General features: G+C 38.0%; 1 long non-coding RNA gene across 1 annotated transcript in view; it reads right to left on the bottom strand.

Annotated features, from left to right (window-relative positions):
• LOC136843332 (uncharacterized) overlaps positions 1–20,426 on the bottom strand; it is a 38,521-nt gene extending 18,095 nt beyond the window's left edge. Inside the window, exon 1 of the long non-coding RNA XR_010854527.1 lies at positions 20,163–20,426. This is a non-coding gene — a long non-coding RNA (uncharacterized lncRNA). The remainder of the gene's footprint in view (positions 1–20,162) is intronic.
• Positions 20,427–20,745: the final 319 nt, after the last annotated feature.

Below are 20,745 nucleotides of genomic sequence, written 5' to 3' on the forward strand. Positions count from 1 at the left end.
TATATATATATATTTAATATATATATATATAATATATATATATATAATATATATATATATATAATATATATATATATATATATATATATATATATATATATATATATATATATATATATATATATATGTAATATATATATATCAGCAATAAGTCACCAAACTGCACGTGACAAATATATACGTAGACGACCACATGAAAGGTGAAAATTAAAGACCAGGTACCAAGCGCTTTCGTGTATTGCGTACACTTCTTCGGGGTACAAAGTAAAATAAATAGAGACATAAACAAGAAAACTTCACAAAACAAAGATCAAAGCCACTAACAAGCTAAACATCATTACTGAATGCAATCACTAGTTTGAAGTCAAATTGTCACATACCAAACAAAAAATACTTTAAAAATACTTAAGAACTGAAACTACAGTTAGAACAGGCTATTGCTAAAAGGTAACATTGTACTTCCCTACAATTTTATGAACAAGGTAACTATCTAATTTAAAAAGACCGAACTAATATTCATAAGTTGATTGTTAAAATGCTTAATAAAGGCAGATTCAATTATATTTCTCTTAACAATGTGGTTACAAAAATTATCTCAGATGAATTTTTCCAGTCTATACAATGGTTAAAATCATTCATATGTACAAATAAAGCACTTGTCAATTGGCCTGTTCGAACTGCGTAACGATGCTGTTTTCGACGATAATCTAGTTCTTTACCAGTTTGACCAAGGTATTTATTACTACATCCAGCACAAGGAATCGTGTAAATACAGCCATTAATTTGTTTTGGGGAGTTACGAACAATGATATTCTGAAGTGTCCCTGAATTCTTGTAAACAACAGTTATCTTGAAAATTTTCAGTAATTTTTTAATGAAACAAAGATTTACGTTATATGGAAGTGGAAGTGTCAAAATATTTTCTCTCACCAAAGGCTCCCTATTGTTATTGGAATAAAAAATGTTTCTAGCTTTCTGTAAAGATTTGTCGATTAAAAACTTTGGTTTTTTAACATAATTCCCACGTCGTAAATTTTACAAAATTCCGAGTCTAAGAATTCCGGGCTGCATATCCTTAATGCCCTTAAAAACATGCTACAAAAAACAGAGTTTTACATTAACGTGGTGATCTGAATAATAGTGGACATAAGAACAGACGTTGGTAGGTTTCCTGTAAACATCAAACACAAAAGTTCTATCCCTTCTATGAACCAAAACATCTAAAAATGGTAATGAACAATTATTTTCCTCTTCAACGGTGAATTTAATAGAAGGTACCAAATGATTTACCAAATGATTTATATATATATATATATATATAAATATATATATATATATATATATATATATATATATATATAAATATATATATATATTTATATATATACAGTATATATATAAATATTATATACATATGCATAAATACGTACATAGTTCGTCAACGCGTCATTTTTTATTCACAAATATTAAGCCACACATATAATTTACTATTGAATTTACTAGAGTAGGAATAATTTACACCCCAGATTATATATAGATATATATACATAATATATATATATATATATATATATATATATATATATATATATATATATACAATATATCCATTTATAATGTATACACACACACACACACACATATATTATATATATATATATATATATATATATATACAGTATATACAGGGTTTAGTAATGCAGTATGTCTTCTCTGGTGACATTTTAATGCGTTTTCTGAAATAATTAATATTTTTACACATCGAAGTTCAGGACAGCAAAGTCCGGCTTTGCGTCGTGGAATCTAAGAATATATTCTTCCCACTTGAGGCCAAACGAAGGGCGGAATGCTTGGAAAAACCTTGCTCGCAAACAATTCCGAGAGGTCGGGGAAAGCACGAACACGAGATTTTCCCACATGTCTCCTTCTGCCTGGGTGAAGCGACACAATGGTGCTTCAAGATATAAATAAGAACATCAAAAAGGGATCCTCATATTTGCAGGAGAACAAGTCTTCATGACGACGCTGCACAGAATTGAGGAGGAGTGGGATCACGCTCTTCTTCCTTGGCTGAATATAAACAAGTCGTCTTACACGCAATTATACCCCCAGTTGAGATAGTTCTAATTTTAGGCGAATTGACAAGAGAAGTGGTGCTTCTAGGCACTAATGAGGTTTATCTTGTTAGTAGGTTTTAACAAGGCTTATCATGAGCTTCTAGGCACCAACTAGGTTTGTCGATTAGTCTTTTTTTTTTTTTTTTTTTGCAGCTCGCCAAGATTCAACCCTGTGCCTTCTGGTTTAGATACGTTCATACACAGTCGATTTATCCATTCAGCTACCAAGCGATACAAGAAGTAACGTGAGTATAGGTGGCTAAACTTCATAATTAGGGTGGTTTCGACAGGAGTTTGCACAACACAGTGGATAAGGTCGACCATCTCTTACTTGAGCTGAAAGGCACATTTTCGAATCCAAGGCTTAGCAGATGTTCTTATCGACTACAATCCCCCCTTGGTGTAAGTTGTTCCCCTTGGTCTAAGTTATTCCACAAGGTAGAGAGAATCCTATGTAAAGTGATATTGTGTGACTTAATACTGAACTCGAACTCGAATTCGACAGTGTGTGTACAGTACAAGCGAAATTAAGCCGCATTATCTCTTTCGATAACCAAATAATATGCCGACCATCACTTATTAACCAAATCAAATGAATTCGTGATTTGCGCCTCAATATGAATATAATAAAGATAAAATCCACGAAGGAAACGGAAACACTGGAGTGCTGCGAGGCGTTTCGACACTAGTACTTTACTTAGCAGACCAGTGTCGAAAGGACTCGCAGCACTCCAGTGTTTCCGTTTCCTTCGTGGACTTTATCTTTATTTATATATTCATCACGTTCCATATTTTCGTGATTCAGTTATACATACATACATATATATAATATATATATATATATATATATATACATATATATATATATATATATATATATATATATATATATATATATACATTATATATATTATATAAATATTAAACATACGTATGTATGTACATGTGGAACTTAATGGCAACCAAAATGGCACCTTCTCAAACCACCGCTGATGGAACTGCAAGATATATACAGCGCAGATATTGTACACTTTGCTGAGACCACTACACTGCCCGGGACTTAAGGTATAGAACAAGTATGGCAGACACTAACCACCAGCTAACAAGCAGTGTCAATACTTACTGAATAGCCTGTCACCTATAATCCTGTCTTCGAATCTACACAGCCACAGGCTACAACGTTCGGAATAAAAACAGTCAGTGGGTCATTATTGGCGCTAACAACACACACGTTGCTGTGTTATATGTGCACTATGTAGCCACACTCACGGATCTTTAGGATTCTCATTGTGCCACAGCCTTTCATTAAGCCACAGCCCTAGGAGATAGGACACCTATCTTCTACCTGCCTGCTAAGGTAACAGTAGTGGCTAAACAGTGTAGGCTAATAAGCAATGGTACTTCTACTCTTCGATATGGTCAAGACCAATAGCGTAGTCACAAAGCTGACGACTTCAAACACTCAAGCCTAAAAATCGAGAACGTACAGATTGCTTAACACCAAATCAACTCTCTGAAGCTACTTCAGAACACAATAGGAACAGAATAAAGGATTCAGGCCAAAGGCCAAGTGCTGGGACCTATGGTGTCATTCAGCGCAGAAAACGAAATTGAGAAGACAGGTTTGAAAAGTGTAACAGGAGGAAAACTTCGCAGTTGCACTATGAAACAATTGTCTGGAGAGGGTGGATAGCAAGACGGGAGAGAGAGAACATGCATGGAGGTACAGTATAATGAATGAAACGGGTTGCAGCTAGGGGCCGAAGGGAGGCTGCACTGCAAAGAACCTTTAGTAATGCCTACAGTGCACCGCGTGAGGCCCCTCCCCACCCCTCTCACCTACGATGACTTCCTTCACCACCACAATTGTTGCATTGGTAACTACCTTTGATTAGAGTACACGTTTAATGATAAACCACAGATTCCTATACGAACAAATTTGAGTTTGAAATCAGAAAGAAACTGTTCCTGAACATTTCGGCTGCGTTAAGGAATGCAGAAATTATCGTTCAAGTCAAGTCCTACCTTAGGTGATGGAATCAAGTAACTGAAAAAGTGCAGCTTGGACTATTCAAGTCCTACCTACCTGAGGTGGACGGGAGCAGGCAACTGAAGAATTGTAACTGGTTACCACACGCTACAACCCGAGCGTGAGACAACAACTTGGACAAAGATCGTTAGCGTTTTGTAGACTAAAATGCGCGTTTATCACTGAAATATTTCCAGATATTTATTATCATATTTTAGTTCGATAAATAACCAAAAATATGGTTACAGTACAGAATTGCCAACCAATTCAGTAATTTCTGTATTTATTCTTGTTAAATAAGCATATTCAACATCACTTATACCTGTACGTTGTTCAAGTACAGTTTAGTATGCACGATCAGCTGTTCCATCTGCAAAAACTTCAAAAGGCGGCTCATATAAATTAGTTCCTAGATGTCCGTACCAAAAAAAAAAATTATGAAAAAAGGATGATTTCTGGCGGTAGATCTTTAACCAAACGCCCTGTCCAGAGATCTTTCAAGCAATCTGTGTTTTGCCCTGCGCACAGAACGAGTCTTTTACAAATCTAAAAGAAAATAGAAAATTTATCATTACTTAAGAAAATATTTACACTGTCTTATAAGGGGATTCTACATTAACAAACTTAACTTTAGCTTATAACTTTAAGCTGAATAAACTGTTTGTCACTGATACATGTGTGTAATAAAATATTTTTCAAGACTGCATGCATTTCAAATAAAAAAATAGTAGTAGCAGCAGCTGTACAAAAAAAAAAGTCTCAGTTTACAAAGATATACTTCAAAATTTATTAGTTTTAAAGATATACGAAGCCACAGGGGTCCTTCACACGCGACTTAGTAAATAACCATTTCAAATACTAGGCTTGGATGGAGAATGGAATGGAATATAGAATTTTGGCTAAAGGCCAAGAGCTGGGGCCTATGAGCTCATTCAGCGCTGAAAGGGAAATTGTGAGAAAGAAAGGTTTTAAATGTGCAACAGGAGGAAAAACCTCGCAGTTGCACTACGAAACAATTGTTAGGAGAGGGTGGGAAGTAAGATGAAAGTAAGATAGAAGAAAGAGAATATGAACGGAGGTACAGTAAAAGGAAAGAAAGGGGTTTGCAGCAAGAGGCCGAAGGGACGCTGCCAAGAACCTTAAGTAATGCCTACAGTGCACCGCATGAGATGCACTAACGGCACTACCCCACTACGGGAAGGCTTGGATGAGGAACTGCCGAAGTGAAGTAAAACTACTTCATTTTACATAAGAATAGTAAAGACTGAACACTGGAAAGACTTGAGAGGAAACGGAATGACTATGTAATTCAAGGACAAAGTTTTGGTTACAGGATCCACAGTTGCATACACGTGTATATTTGCGGACAGGACAACAGGAGCCTTCGCATAGTTATTTAAAGCCATGACTCAAAATAAAGCTCGACGCATTAAGCTGTGAAAGGGCCTCTACTTCTAAGCTTAGGTCAAGGTTAAGAATTCTGTAATGTTTACCAAAAGACAGAGAAATTTCACAGTTGCTGAAGCAATTCTGATTTCACCATACTACCACATATCCTTCGTGTCTCCTTAATATAAGCACGGAAATATACACCAAACCCCCAAAAATTACGCTTCAACAAAATCTGAATAATTCTACGTTTTTCATGTTAAATGTTGTAATAATGAAACCTCTGAATAAAACCCTCTCTTGACTCGCTTGCATTTTAAATAAATGTTTGATTGGTAACTGGAACTGAGGGGAGTGAGAAGTTCAAATTTATTGTCTCCTGTCGTGCCTTATCGAATTGAAAATTTTGAATCTCTTTCTTACCTCTAGTCTAACTGATTCAAGACAGATAGAGTGTAGGATTTAGGCCAAAGGCCAAGCGCTGGGACCTATGAGGTCATTCAGCGCTGAAACGGAAATTGACAGTAAGGAGATCTGAGAGGTGTAACGGGAGGAAAACCTCGCAGTTGCACTATAAAAGGATCGTTGGGAGAGGGTGGAAAGGAGGTACAGTAAAATGAATGAAAGGGGTTGCAGCTAGGGGCCGAAGGGACGCTGCCAAGACCCTTAAGTAATGCCTACAGTACACTACGTGAGGTGCATTGACGGCACTAGCCCCCTACGGGGCTAATTTATTCAAGGTCAGCGTTCGAAAAATACGAACATGCTCAAAGAGTGGAGTTAGCGCTATAAGATTATCATCTTTGCTTGCGTCAATTTTTTTTTTTTTTTTTTTTTTTTACCAGAAGCGAGCCTGAGACAAAATCATATTCCAGCAATGCCTGAAAGAGATTTTTTTCTGGGAAAAGTTATGAAGACAGAAGTGAAGTTTGGAATAAGTGGGAGACGAGTTGGTCAAGTCACTGACTTCTCGAAATCCCTCTTTTGAAAAAGCACCGGTAAAATTGCTTAATGGGTGTTTCATAGAACTGGAAAAGGATCTGGAATGCAGAGGATAAGAAAAAAGAATAAGTACTGAGAGAGAGAGAGAGAGAGAGAGAGAGAGAGAGAGAGAGAGAGAGAGAGAGAGAGAGAGAGAGAAATTTACAATAAGTAGACACGCAGCACTGCGTGGTCAGACAGATCAGAGAAACCTGTAGCATTCAAGAAACTGGGAAATATAATAAACTTAGCAACGTTCAAAAACTAGAAAAAGAACTTTTCCGGTACCGGTGAGAAAAGAACCCAACCCAAGGGCCATAATATATCAGTAACACGCAATTCATGCCAACACCTACGGTGGTTTTTACCAGTCTTTTGCTCTAAAACCCAAATCTTATATACACTGAAAATTCTGAACGGGTGCGAAAGAGGGATGCATCCTAATGGATGGCAGCATTGCTCCTTACATATATGCACCGTTCTTTCTACCTCTGTTATTGTTAAGTGCGGTTTGAAACCAGAAAAAGGTTACGCAAGTCTGTACGAATTTGTCTTAAAAATGTCTCAACTTTTGAGATGCATCAGTAGTACAATAAGAATTTTATCCTTCAAGATTCTGGCAACACGACGATAACCGCCACTTTATACTAAACAACGGAGAAAGGGCGAGAATGGAATAGAAAATATCAATATCCTTCTTTTAGGTTTATCAAAAATGCATACCTGTATCTGGAGTAACAATAATGAGTGAATGAACACGGGGAGGTATTGTGCAAGTGGACGTCACTGAGGAACTCATTAAAACATTCAGGCTATCATAGTCGTGATAGCTCCTCACTCTATCATAATTAGCATTTACCTCTAACGATGCGAGAGAGCAAAAAAGTGAGAAGAGAAAACTTCCAATTAGATTACTGGACAAACAGAAATCTCTCGACTAAGAAGCGTTATAAATCGACTCGGGGTGCATTAACAAAAATTTGATAGAAAACTGTATCGAGACATACGATTTTGTGCGTTGCCTTACCACAGTCCTATGTATTGACATATTTTTAAGCGCTCTCTTATTGACTGTGCGAGCTAAAGGTTAACAACGTTCAGGCCTAAGTAATAAGGTTTTTGGAGCGACTGCATGTACCTCGACAATGTTACGCAACAGTAAAACTATAACGCCAATTATCCTCACCTGTACTATTTAGAACACTCCACAGAGTCTTGCGTTTCACTCCAAAAGTAGATAAAAGGACCGCATAAAAATTAACGTTCTCCGTTTTCTCAAGAGGCACCACTCGAAAGAAAACCTTACCTCAGCTATGCCAGACAGAGAGGAGCTGTTCTTGGGAAAATTACAACGTCAGAATTCAAATTTGGAATAAGTTGGTGGGGGGGGGGGATTCGGTCAAGTCGCTGGCTTCTCGAAATTCTCGTTTCGATAAAGTACCCAGAGGAACTGTTAAGTGGATGTTTCATGGAATTGGAAAAGGGGTTGGAATGCAAAGGGTAAGATAACAGAGCTTGGATTGAAACAACAGAGAGAGAGAGAGAGAGAGAGAGAGAGAGAGAGAGAGAGAGAGAGAGAGAGAGAGAGAGAGAATTTAAAATAGAAGGATATGAATACTGAATGGCATGGCAGTTAATGAAAACAAGCTGCATTTGTTCTTCTCCTCAAGAAAATCAGTAAATTAGACGGCCAGATATATAAAAATACAAACCTTACATTATTTTCGCTAGTCTGAACTAACATCTTTCAAAATAATTCTACAGATATATCAAATTTAAGGAATGATTTAACCCGAGTAAAATAATTGTTTTTTTAACGCCACTATGATCGCCATAGGCAAACGATCATTATGATTATTGCCATTAACTCTCTGGAAATAAACATTTTTCTGACAAATGTGTCGCATGTGAGACTGGGCACTGTCTCTGAAGCCAAAAGGGTATTAATGATGAAAGCTGAATAATGTAATCGTTACCTCATTTCAGTTCTGTCATTTACTTCGTGAACTTATAATGAGTTGCTGATACCAAGCAGAAAAAAAACAAGCCTGAAATCATTATTTTTTCGTATCAACGGTTACAAATAAAGTAATTAACTTAATATTTCACAAAATTCGAAACAAATGGATTCAATTCCCCAGGTATCGAGCAGGCCGTAATCATACCATCAATTTCCCGTCCGTGGAAAAAAAAAAAGTTTTGATAACGTATCGTCCTCGCATTCTATTTTGCATTTTCCCCGGTTTTACAAGGGTAATGCAGGGGAAGCATTATTTTTCTAAGCAAATACCTTCACTGTATTTATGTTCTCTCGCATTTCCATGGCCGGAAAATAAAGACCGGCTTGGAATTTACAGAGAGCTTCGGCCACAGAATAACGCAAGACAGCAAAGATAAAACCTACGATTGATTGATTAATGATTTTAGGCATACATGCCTAAGGCAACTAAGGCCATTCAGCGCTGAAACGGAAATTGAGAGTGAAAAAGTTTGACAGGTGTAACAGGAAGAAAACCTCGCAGTTGCACTATGAATCAATTGTTAGGAGAGGATGGACACCAAGATGGAAGAAAGAGAATATGAACGGAGGTACAGTAAAAGGAATGGAAGCGGTTGCAGCTAGGGCCCGAAGGGACGCTGCAAGGAACCTTAGGTAATGCCTACATTACACCGCATGAGGTGCACTGACGGCGCTACCCAAAACCTACGAGTTCTCATGAATATACAACCAAAATAATATAATAATAATAATGAAAAAGATTTTTTTAAGAATCTGAACTAAAATCCAAGCTTTTCCTCAGTTTTTTCATAGGTCTTTCCCGTTTATTATTTATCCACCTTTAATATTACTTTCCCCTTCATGTTATTTCAGCATATGCCAGTGAATATATTGATATTACTATATTTAGAAGGAACCCCGTCTATTAAAACAGGCTGCAAGAAAACTGACAACGAAGCGGGGGCTAAAAAATAAAATAAGTCACTATCTTACTCATAACTGCTTCGTTATAGATGCAACCTATTTTGCTGCGCAGCCGGATGAAAATCACCAATAAAATAGAATAAAACGCTACAAGACGATAATGGAGTCATTAATCTAATCCCCAGGGAAATGCAATTGCACTCCAAAATGCGAAAGAGAAACAAGAGAGAAGGTGACACTAATATTTCTACGTCCTTCGTCAGGCAACAGTACAGGAAATCCAAGTGGAATGAGATTCCCAGAAATATCGAATAGAACCCTTGACAAGAAAAAAAAAGATAAAAAGATCCAGTTCACTGAAATTGCCTGAAGAGCGGCACGTCCGTCTCTTCAGGCCACAGGGAGTCCGTGTGTATTCTGCCCTCATTTATTTGCTCTGAATTACATGTACGAGAAAGGTTGGACAGAAAACGCAGTGCAAAACCTGACTTGTATAGAGTATTTTACTTCCACTGATTTAGTTCCTCGTTGGACGGGTCGGTATAGTTTACGGCTAGCACTCTGCTGGGCCCGCGTTCGATTCTCCGACCGGCCAATGAAGAAGTAGAGGAATTTATTTCTCGTGATAGAAATTCATTTCTCGGTATACTGTGGTCCGGATTCCACGATAAGCTGTAGGTCCCGTTGCTAGGTAACCAACTGGCTCTTAGACACGTAAAAATAAGTCCTTCGGGCCAGCTCTAGGAGAGCTGTTAATTATCTCAGTGGTCTGGTTAAACTAAGGTATACTTAACTTCCATAATCTTAAACAGACAGAATTTCCACCTAAATCTATTTTTCCAAGTAACAGAATTGCTCTCAACACATTTTGATGTTAGCAAATCACCATGACATTTAACTTCTGATGTTTAACAAGTGAATGCCTCTACAGTACTTCCCAACTTTCAGTGTTTAAGAAGACATCATCTAATTAGTTCCCAACTCATTGCCGTGATAGAATCTGTGTCTGAATGCATGTATCTACTGACAGACTGGTCTGTATAGCAATATATCACAGACATCCATCGGTATGAAAATATGAAAAAACTCAAGTTTTCTTGTGCGGACCGAAGTCAGAGAAGCATAGCAGAATACAAACAGCCGAAAAGGCAGTTGAGCGCACTCTCTCTCTCTCTCTAGGTAGTACCGTCAGTCCACCTCAGGCGTGTACCGTAGGTATTACCAAGTTCCTTTAAATATACTCAGAATATATTTAAAGGACCTTGGGTACTACTAAAGGGTGTTCCCTTGCCGATTCCTTTTTTCAATCTTGCTGTCCTTCCCCTCTAAACCTCCACGTCTTAGTCCCACCGTGGATTGGGATTTTCTCCCAGTTCCACGTTTAGCTCCTTCATCTCTTGATTTTCTGGGTCTTTAGTGTGCTGTCCAACAGCTCCAACTCCCTTTTTTCATTGTCTTCAGCGCTGAATTACCGACAGTGCCCCCGTGCTTGGTTCGACAGCGTAGATTTCATAAACCAAAATCTCTCTCTCTCTCTCTCTCTCTCTCTCTCTCTCTCTCTCTCTCTCTCTCTCTCAGAAACCATCTCCTTGCTCTGGAACACATCGCTGTAGACGTCGATCAATAGAGGCTCGTTAATAATGCTGGCTAGGGGTAGACACCCAAGGGATCTAGGGAAGAAGTTTAAATCTCTCTCTCTACCAATTTCCTATACGATAAACTTTCTCGACTTCATTGATAATCTTAATAGGGTTTCCTTGGGAGTTAGTAGATAATCTCTTAAAAGAAATTCGCTGGACCTTTTTACTAGACACATGTATGGAACTGAAATGACGAGTTAAGTTATGGAAATCAAACTCAGAAATTTCACAAAACATGCCCAAGTACTCTGTGTATAAATGCTACGAATAAAAATACCTACGAACATAACAGTGTACAATATCTACCTATGAGCGTGCATATATACGCTTTATGTGAGCAAAACCACGCTTTATAATTGCCGTATACTTAGATAAAAACCCTTGCCAATGAATTCATCATTAATATCGCCACTTAGACAGCGCCGAAGTTTCGGCCGGGAAAAAAAGTGAACTACGGAGCGATTGCCAATTAAACTGAAGTAGTTAAAAGTTTTAGAAATGGTGGTTTTTGAGGGAATATTTCAACCGTGGAAGTTTCAAGTAGATTCCACCTTTCTCCACCTTAAATGATTTGTACACAATTTATTTGCTTTTATAAAAAAAAAATTATTCAACGTAATATTAATTGTATTTAGGATAGATTGGAGCTGCTTAACATATTGAGGTAATATAAAACTTAGGGAGTATAGTTTTTCTGTGCCTCTTCCACTCAAAATTGACTTATTTGGCGTTTTTGTTTTTCCTTTTAGTTTTTCTATGCCTCTTTCTCTGAACACCACAGTACATTTAGCATTCAGGTTTCCGACTGAACTGAATTGAATTAAATATAGAATTTAGGCCAAAGGCCAAGCACTTGGACCTATGAGGTCATTCAACGCCGAAACGGAAAAGGTTTGAAATGTGTAATAGGCGGAAAACCTCGCAGTTGCACTATGAATCAATTGTTAGGAGGGGGTGAAAAGTTAAGATGGAAAAAAGAATACGAAAGGAGGTACAGTAAAGGGAACGAAAGGGGTTGCAGCTAGGGCCGAAGGCACGCTGCAAAGAGCCTTTAGTAGTGCCTACAGTGCACCGCATGAGGTGCCTGACGGCACTATCCCCCTAAGGGGTTTAGATTTCCGATGCCTCTTTCCGTGAAACCCAAACGTAGTTTTTTCTTTTCTTAACTATAAAACATTCCTTTTCTGGCTTCTGTTTTTCTATAATTTCCTCTGAAAACCTCTTTTTTTGTGTGTGCCCCTGATTAAACATTCTACAGCGCACCAAGATCATAGATAAAGTCAGTTCATAAGTGTCTTAACAGATGAGAGCTCTGATGTGGCATTTTCAACATCCTTAACTAAACTTTTTTTTCTCCTCTTAGAAATATACGCTTATTCAGCTTGTTCCTGAGAGAAATGATGGAACTTAAACTTAGAAATGCTGCCATAATAATTTTATAAATAATGCTATAATGTAGTTTGTAGGTCATAAGGCTGGATTTCCCGATTATAAATACAAGTTAAATTTATCAATATGTTCTGCAACATGTAATCGTCTGGCGATCACGTAATCGAATAATGTCTGTTGATCACGTAGCATATCATGGGATTATGTCAACGTTCTTGCATACGTCCTGCAGCCTCTGTCAGATATACAAAAGAATCCTGTCATTAATCTTGACATTATAAAGGAATCTGGGAATGAACTGATGATTCAGTCTGCTTCACTCCCTTCCTTTGACTTAACCCTTTCTGTAAGTAACTTTCTTCTACTCTTCAATGTATATTGTAGATGAAGCTTCTGTATCAGCTGTTTCATCAGTTTTACTGGTCTCTCGATAACTAATTAGGCTATTTCTCTCCCTGACTTTTATCAACATACTCATATTCATAATTTTTTTCTGAAAAAGATTCATAAAAAAAAACGTCATGATCTTCCTTTTCTTCTTAATGTCCTTCAAACATTTTCCGGTATTGCTCGAATCTGGCGAAAGTTATCTATGTCAACCTCTCTAGTAATCGTGACTGCAAGTCACCCATAAACTATTCTCTAGGATATCGCCACACTGTTAAAACAATTTGGAAACTTAAACTGTAGTATCGAAAAACGTTTCCACTCAAGGTGTAACTAACTGGTATTTACCCTCAAAACATTGGCTTAGAGTCCTACAACGGACTTCAAGTTCCTGACGAAGTTGCAGCTCCCAAACCAAGACCTTTCAATGTTTCTGTTGATAAATCTGAATCAATTTGTGATACACCTCAACCTCTGTGGCAAGGTAGTTCTCGAGAGGCTGAGTGATACTTGTTTACGTTGCACAGTTTACTGGTTGTAAGGTTTTGTTAGGCTCCAAGTTGCCACAAAATCGGTGATCCCAATTATACGACAATCAGTTGACTTTGCTGGTATCAGGCTTTCCTCCACTAGTTTCAGTTTCCAAGCAATGATTTACTTCTTTTAGCTACAGGGTTCTATACCTTATTCGTATCAAAAGGATGTTTTACTAAAAAAATGGAGATCTTACGAGTCATAAACAAACGATCAAAGTAGTGGTGGTGTCTCGACGAGTTTGCAACAGTGAGGAGTCTATCAGAAAATTTTATAAAACTTTATTCATTTTGCTGGTAATACAATGTAGTTTCTAGTTACGGCCAAATGTACCAAAATTATAACCCTGACGTGAGTGGTTTCGAATTCTGATACTTATGTAATTACCTGAAATACAGTTCAGGTCTCATTTAAGCTAATGTGCTTTTCCTTTGACTTTGTATATCATGCATAATTAGCAAGGAGAAACAAACTGAAACCAAATCTGTATCAAAATGTTTTCATTTGTTGTGCATACGTTTGAAAACACTGAAATCTATAAAGATCTGAACATCCCGCATCATTCGCCTGGTGAAGTACTGACAAAATAATGAACAGGAGTAACGTCAAAACTTAATGAATTAAATCTGATATATCACCCATATTCCTGATTATATAACACCCAAAATTACTTTACCAGCAACGCGCTGTTCACAGTAAGAGCCTCTCACTATTCACAGGCTAATACCCAGCTCACAGTAGGGGTCTGCTACGAACCACAAGCTAATGGCCAGCTCACAGTAAGGGTCTGCTACGAACCACAGGCTAATGGTCAGCTCACAGTAAGGGTCTGTCATCATCCACAGGCTAATGTCCTGCTCACAGCACGGGTCTGTCACCATCAACAGGCTAATGCCCTGCTCACAGTAAGGGTCTGTCACCATCAACAGGCTAATGCCCTTGTCAGAGTAAGGGCCTGTCACCAACTGCACGCTGCTGCTTTGTGAAATCTTGGAGGACAGACCTAGTGGTTTCATTGGCATTATAAGCAGAGTAATCAATTATGAAATGTTGAGGCTACATGCTTCAAGAAAAAGACAGTAATGGAGTACTTCCTAATGGAGAAATACTGATGAAATGGAGTCATAAACACTTTTGTACCCAGGCCTGATTTAACATGGAGAACTGAAATGCAGGATTATAGGTATCAGGGGAAAAAGCTAGGAGAGGATTTCCAATTCATGCACTAAAGGAGGAAACAAACACTGTAAGGAGTCCGAGGATCAACCATTTCCACAAAACAAATGCAGGCAGTGTCAGCCACTTGGCAGGTCTTATGATGCAATCCCTACCTATGCCCACCCACAGATCTAATCTTTTTACAATGATATCACAATAGCTATGGTCATCTATAATGTCTCCTTTAGCTTTAATATATGATGTCATCAAGTCTGCAATGAATCAGTTTTGGTTTTTGTTAATTTTACATTACCTGACATACAATTCCTTGCCAGATATCACTGCCACGGTTGAAAAGCATAGGAATGTACCGTACTATTTTTTTTTTTAAGGAGACGTGCATTTCTTTGCTGGTTAATTATTTGTTAAATATGAAGTGACAGACCTTTACAAATTTTCTGTATCAACTAATTCCGACCTCTAGAGTTGGTGAAGACTGCGTGTAGCGTGCTAGGAGATTTTTTATTTCTGTATAATGGAAAATTAGACCATCTCATGTCATTCTGCCAAAACCATAATTTAATTTTGAGGGGAATAAAATCCCCCACTTCCAGTGAATCTGGAAGCAGCAGGCTCTTGTAGCCTTTGATGTGACTTTGGCCCTTTAAGCTTCTAAAAATGATTACTTGTCAGTGAATTGGAACAGGTCCCAGTTTCTGATGTGATTTTGACTAATAACGAGGCACAGAGGAAAATAAATGTTTTTTAATTTTCTCAACACAGAGTTTTGATATCAGAGATGGTCAAATGATGGTCAGCTTGGGTTTTTTCAATTGGGGAATATGAGCAGCAGTGAATAATAAATCAGATATGTACTGCTAAGTGTTTTGTTACTTCATGTTTGGTATGTTTTAGCTGCTTGAAGTGCATGCACTGAACACCAGCATTTATGTGATATGATATTTTATATTTGTCCCAGAGTACTTGGGAAACATACCTGGTAAGTGCTTTAAAGCTTCTACTAATGAAGTCCCTGGATGATTTCTAACTTCTCCCAGTATAAAATATATAGGCAGCCAGAAAAAATATAGGCTATGGTTCATGGCTTGGTGAGAAATTCAAGGGTTCAGTTCGATACCAAGTTATCTAAGCAAGGTTATGTAGTTTGTAATTTATAGTACATAACATCAAATTAGGCTGTAGGATGAGCCCCCAGACAACTGTTATCCAGCACCTAAGGTTAAGTTATACTGGAGGTCAGGTCAGATTAGGATGCATCCCTTATGAGAAAGGAAATTACACAATGCTTTTAGGCCTTACTGACTTTTATATAAATTTGGGAATATGCTAATATTTTCATACCTATATTTATGAAAGACTGTCTCTAATATTTCAAGCTGGCACTCACTCTCCATGAGGCATAATGTCACAAACTTATCTCCAGCTTACTTATCAAGGACTTGTATACACAATTAAACACAATATTCTGGCTTACCTTCAGTTGTGTACTGTAAAGTGTAATTCCCATAAAAGTATTTGTTAGGTACAAAGCTCAGCACTAACAATATCCCATAAACTTATGAAGTATTAAAATATAATACGGCCAGTAACAATGATGAATCCCAACTTAGCAGAGCAAGACAGGTCCTTATGTGGTGGAGGTGGCTTTGTTCCCTGGTCCCCTCACCTAACCTGACCTAGAACACTACAAATTTAAGAGAAAAGTGCTGGGATGCATTCTGACCTAACCTACGGCGCCAGGTCTTTAAGTGGCCAGGAAACCTGACCAAGATTTGTCTTAAGAATATACAAAAATATAAAAACCTCCTGATTAAAAATGGGCCACTGTCCCTCTATATTGTAGTTCTGACCTAAGACTGTAACACAAGAAAGTGAATTTTTCCATTCTAAAAAAATATTTTATAGCACATGAAAGTCTTCACAGGTCAGAATTGGGTTATCATTTGTTCATAATGGCCAGCACTAGTCACTGACAGCACATATACCCATTTTACCTCAAAACAAGAAATATTCTTTCGTGTTTTACCCATAGATATGATGTCTAGGGAGGCATTGCTGGTCTACTGACGGGAAACAAAGGTAAATCTGAGCAACAGTTCCACACCCGTTTCAGTGAAAAATAGACACCTACGTTGATCATAAATATACTGAAGAATCGTCCACTTTTTATTACAGGTTGGGGAGACAATTCTAAGTAATAAAATAAGCCACTCCAATTTAAAATGCTTCAATCAAAAACTAAGTCCAAAAATGATGTGATCGGTGTGCTGCTGTTTGTAAACTGAATGCACAACATGCAAAAATCCTCATAAGAATGTAGTTCTGAAAGACTATGACAACCAATCACCTGTCTTTTTTTAAAAAGTAACCAATTACGTGAGTCATTACGTCACTATAGCCAATGAGGGGGTCTGTACTAAACACTTTTGATTTTCTTTTGTTTCTTGTCGCAGAAAAATATTTTCAAGAAAGGTTAGCCATCTTTGTTTTCTGGTGGTCAGTCTGCACTGCAGAGCCATTAGATACCATGGAGAATCTCAGTGTTGGTATATTCAGATTACTGACCAGGTATGTGATGTTTTAAGTTCCTTTGGTGACTGGAAATACAATGAAGGGGGGTGTGGGGGCAGAGCCCCAACTACCTATATTCTACACTGAATACAGATATTACCTCTTGCAGACATAGGAGCTTGCCAAGAATCTTTTAAAATGCGGATAAGCTGCGAAGCAGCATTCCTCCAAGGCCTTTTTCCATTTAACATTGTTTTGACTGATATTTTACTCATTTTACTGATTTTCCCCAACTTTGTCTCCCCCACCCAAAACCCCTGGTTCCCACCTGTGGTTCCCCTAGATTGTTGAGTGGTTGAAAGGGTTTACCCACAGTTTTATTGATACTGCAGTAAAAAAAAGCAAGAGTTTTTGAGCAATTTCTTAGGTTTTAACTTCCTAAAATGATGTGGAACTATTGCTCAGAATTGCCGAAACAAACACAATACCAGTTCGTTACACACCTGGCGGTGCCTTGGTTCGGGTTAGTTGAGGGAAGGTTGGGTTAGGATGCATCCCTGCTGAAAAATGTGGTAGATCTAAGCCGGCTGTCTGCGGTGAGCTAGCCTATGGCAGTTGACGTTTTTCTATAGAACTTTACCTGCTGAACAAGAATTTAAAGAATATTTTGTCGCTTAGCTGTAATTAAACTGTAAATTATCTTAGAACTGGTGTGGAAAAACCCTTTCGAGAATAGCTAACAGTAAGGGAGACCCGTTGGGAATTTGGGTTTTTTGGTGGGGTAAATAACTTAGGAAAAGGTTTCGGTACCTTATTGTTGTATTTCCTGTTATATATGTCCTTTGGAACACAAAAAACAAGCGTAAAAAGAAGGGTGAATAAATGGATAATGGGAGCCGTTCCAAAGGCACTTTTCATTCATTACTAGTACTACTGATTCTAAGCCTTAACACGCATGCGCTAGCTTTTGATTCACCAGTTGCCGGTTTTCTGCGCTTAGTGAGAACTGCAAGAGACTGGCAATTGACATTTTCCTATGTTATTTTACTTGCTGAGCAAGAATTTAAAGTAATTACCTCTTGCCAGAACATACGAGCTTGCAGTAATCTTTAAAAATGCAGATAAGGTGCGCAGCACCATTCTGCTACAGCAACCTATAGGCCACCCAAGTTGAGAGCAGAAATGGTAATGTTTTGTTTCCCATTTACAAAAGCTTCGAATAGTGTGCAGTGGAGCTAGACTATGGCAATTGACGTTTTTCTATGTTATTTTACTTGCTTGACAAGATTTTAAGGTAATATTTTGCCGGTCAGCTGCTGCTAAACTGTAATTTAACTTTGAGCTGTGTGTGACCACTGGCAGTTCTCTCTGCCCACTGGTACAGACATGCAGTTTTCAAGGGTCAATTACATTTTAGTTACAGCCAACCGACAAAATATTATTTTAAATTCTTGTTCAGCAGGTAAAATAACATAGGAAAACGTCAACTGCCATAGGCTAGTTCACCGCGGACAGCCGGCTTAGAATTACCAAAAATGTCTTTGATATGCGGTAGAACTATAGGGTAGCTCCGCGTCGCCGACGGCACTATAACTTGACTTTTTCTACAGTTTTTTGGTTGCTAATTATGAATTTACCTTTCATTTTTGGCGCTCGAGTCTAATTAACCTGTAATTAACCCCTGAAGTCTATCCAACAAGGGGTTTCCATACACGATCTTCACAAGACAGAGCACGGGTACATCTGTTTTGAACGGTTCATATCCCATCTGGCAAGTGCAATAACTTGTTAACGTATGGGTACCCAAACCCCCCCAGGCCAGTACTAAACACAGCGAAGGGACACTCCATTTGGCCGACAACAAACAGATGCACCGAAAGTATCAGAACCCCTAAAAGTGTAGAAAAAACCAGTTGAAAAGGTAAAAACAGGCACGGAGCTAATATATAGAATTACCTAATATGCTTTTAAACAGGCCACAGCCCATTGAAATGTGCACAACTTTTCTGCTTTTTTACGATTATGTCACTTCTCTCCCCAAGCAGGTGAAACCCAGCAACTAAGTTAAGGTAACCTAAATTCAGATGGATTTCTCAAAGGCACTTACATTTATGGCACTGTAGTTCAGATTAGGTGGGGGAGGGGGATTCCAGAAAGGGGCTTTGCTCCCCAGTTTGGTATAACCCAGTACCTAGGGCTTTCAGGTTTGAAATTCCCACATTATTTCCACGGGTCGAAGCCTGCTTAACACGGGAACAAAGGCATGTTTCAGTAGGGATGCCTCAAACTATTATTGTAGCCATTCCCCCAAACTGGGAGAGGGGATTTAGATTTAACGAGGCATTTCCGAAAACAAAGGCTCTGAGAAAAACCACTTTTATAACTGAATTCAGTTCAACTCTCATCAAATCTACCCTGGGCCACCACATCCTAAAAGGCTGGGGCTACCTAGACCCCCTGTCAACCTTCGAAAAACTATGGACAACGGGTACGTCAGTATTTTTTACGGGACTACACCTCAACCTAACCTTTTTTGACCAACCCATGAGTGCAAAATTCTATCTCGCCTATTGAGCTCCCTCCCTCTGCAAACTCCTGTAAACATTTGGTATTATTTCACTTATGGACATTAATTGCTTTCAACATAAAATATAGGTTTTTCTGTTGTATTATGATGTGATTTACATGATTTTGAGGTTTATTTCCGTCGCAAATGAATACTTATCCTTCCCGGCAAATGATATACTGTATACAAAATTAATAAAATTACGACTTGTCAGAATACTGCACCCCTCTCCATAGCTAATACGGCAAAACTGTAATCAGTAAACACAGTTTTGCCGTATTAGCTATGGAGAGGGGGGTGCAGTATTCTGACAAGTCGTAATTTTATTAATTTTGTATACAGTATATCATTTGCCGGGGAAGGATAAGTATTCATTTGCGATGGAAATAAACCTCAAAATCATTCAAATCACATCATAATACAACAGAAAAACCTATATTTTATGTTGAAAGCAATTAATGTCCATAAGTGAAATAATACCAAACATTTTGCTAAAAAGGGCGGCAGGGATACTTACAAGAATGTCTTGAGTCTCTTCCGTGTCCATGATCTCATCAGCTGCCAAAATTATATGGTTATTATCGGTCAAACAATTTTTGTAGGCATTCCTTCAGTCCCGTATAACTGTTATTGTTCAATACTGTCCTTCCTGCACTAATACAAGAAATGCCTCGGGATAATTTATGTAAATTCGGATAAAAATAACACGATTAAGATACACTGTCAACCAAATACGGCCTACGGCCGACTGGGGAATGGCGAATGGGTGCAAATTTTACCCAGCGGATGAATAACAGAAATGCTACTGGAACGAACCTGATTACCTGGCAGCAATGCACAAAAATACTGATGTGTATGGGAAAATGGTTATATTGAAAAAGCAAAATCTCAATATACTGATATATGCACGGAACTAGAAGTGAATGTTCAACTACGGTCCTCTTCAGTGAAACTGGAACTACTTCGTTAGTCGGAAAAACTGTTATACGGCTCATTCTATTTTCTGCAGCACAAAAAAATTAAAAGTCTTATTTCTAATGGCATTTACAGACATCCATGGCACGTGAAGGCTTCCTTATGCAATATTCTCGAGAGCTATG

The sequence above is a fragment of the Macrobrachium rosenbergii genome, chromosome 11 (genome assembly GCF_040412425.1).
Source record: "Macrobrachium rosenbergii isolate ZJJX-2024 chromosome 11, ASM4041242v1, whole genome shotgun sequence".
Lineage (NCBI taxonomy): Eukaryota > Metazoa > Arthropoda > Malacostraca > Decapoda > Palaemonidae > Macrobrachium > Macrobrachium rosenbergii.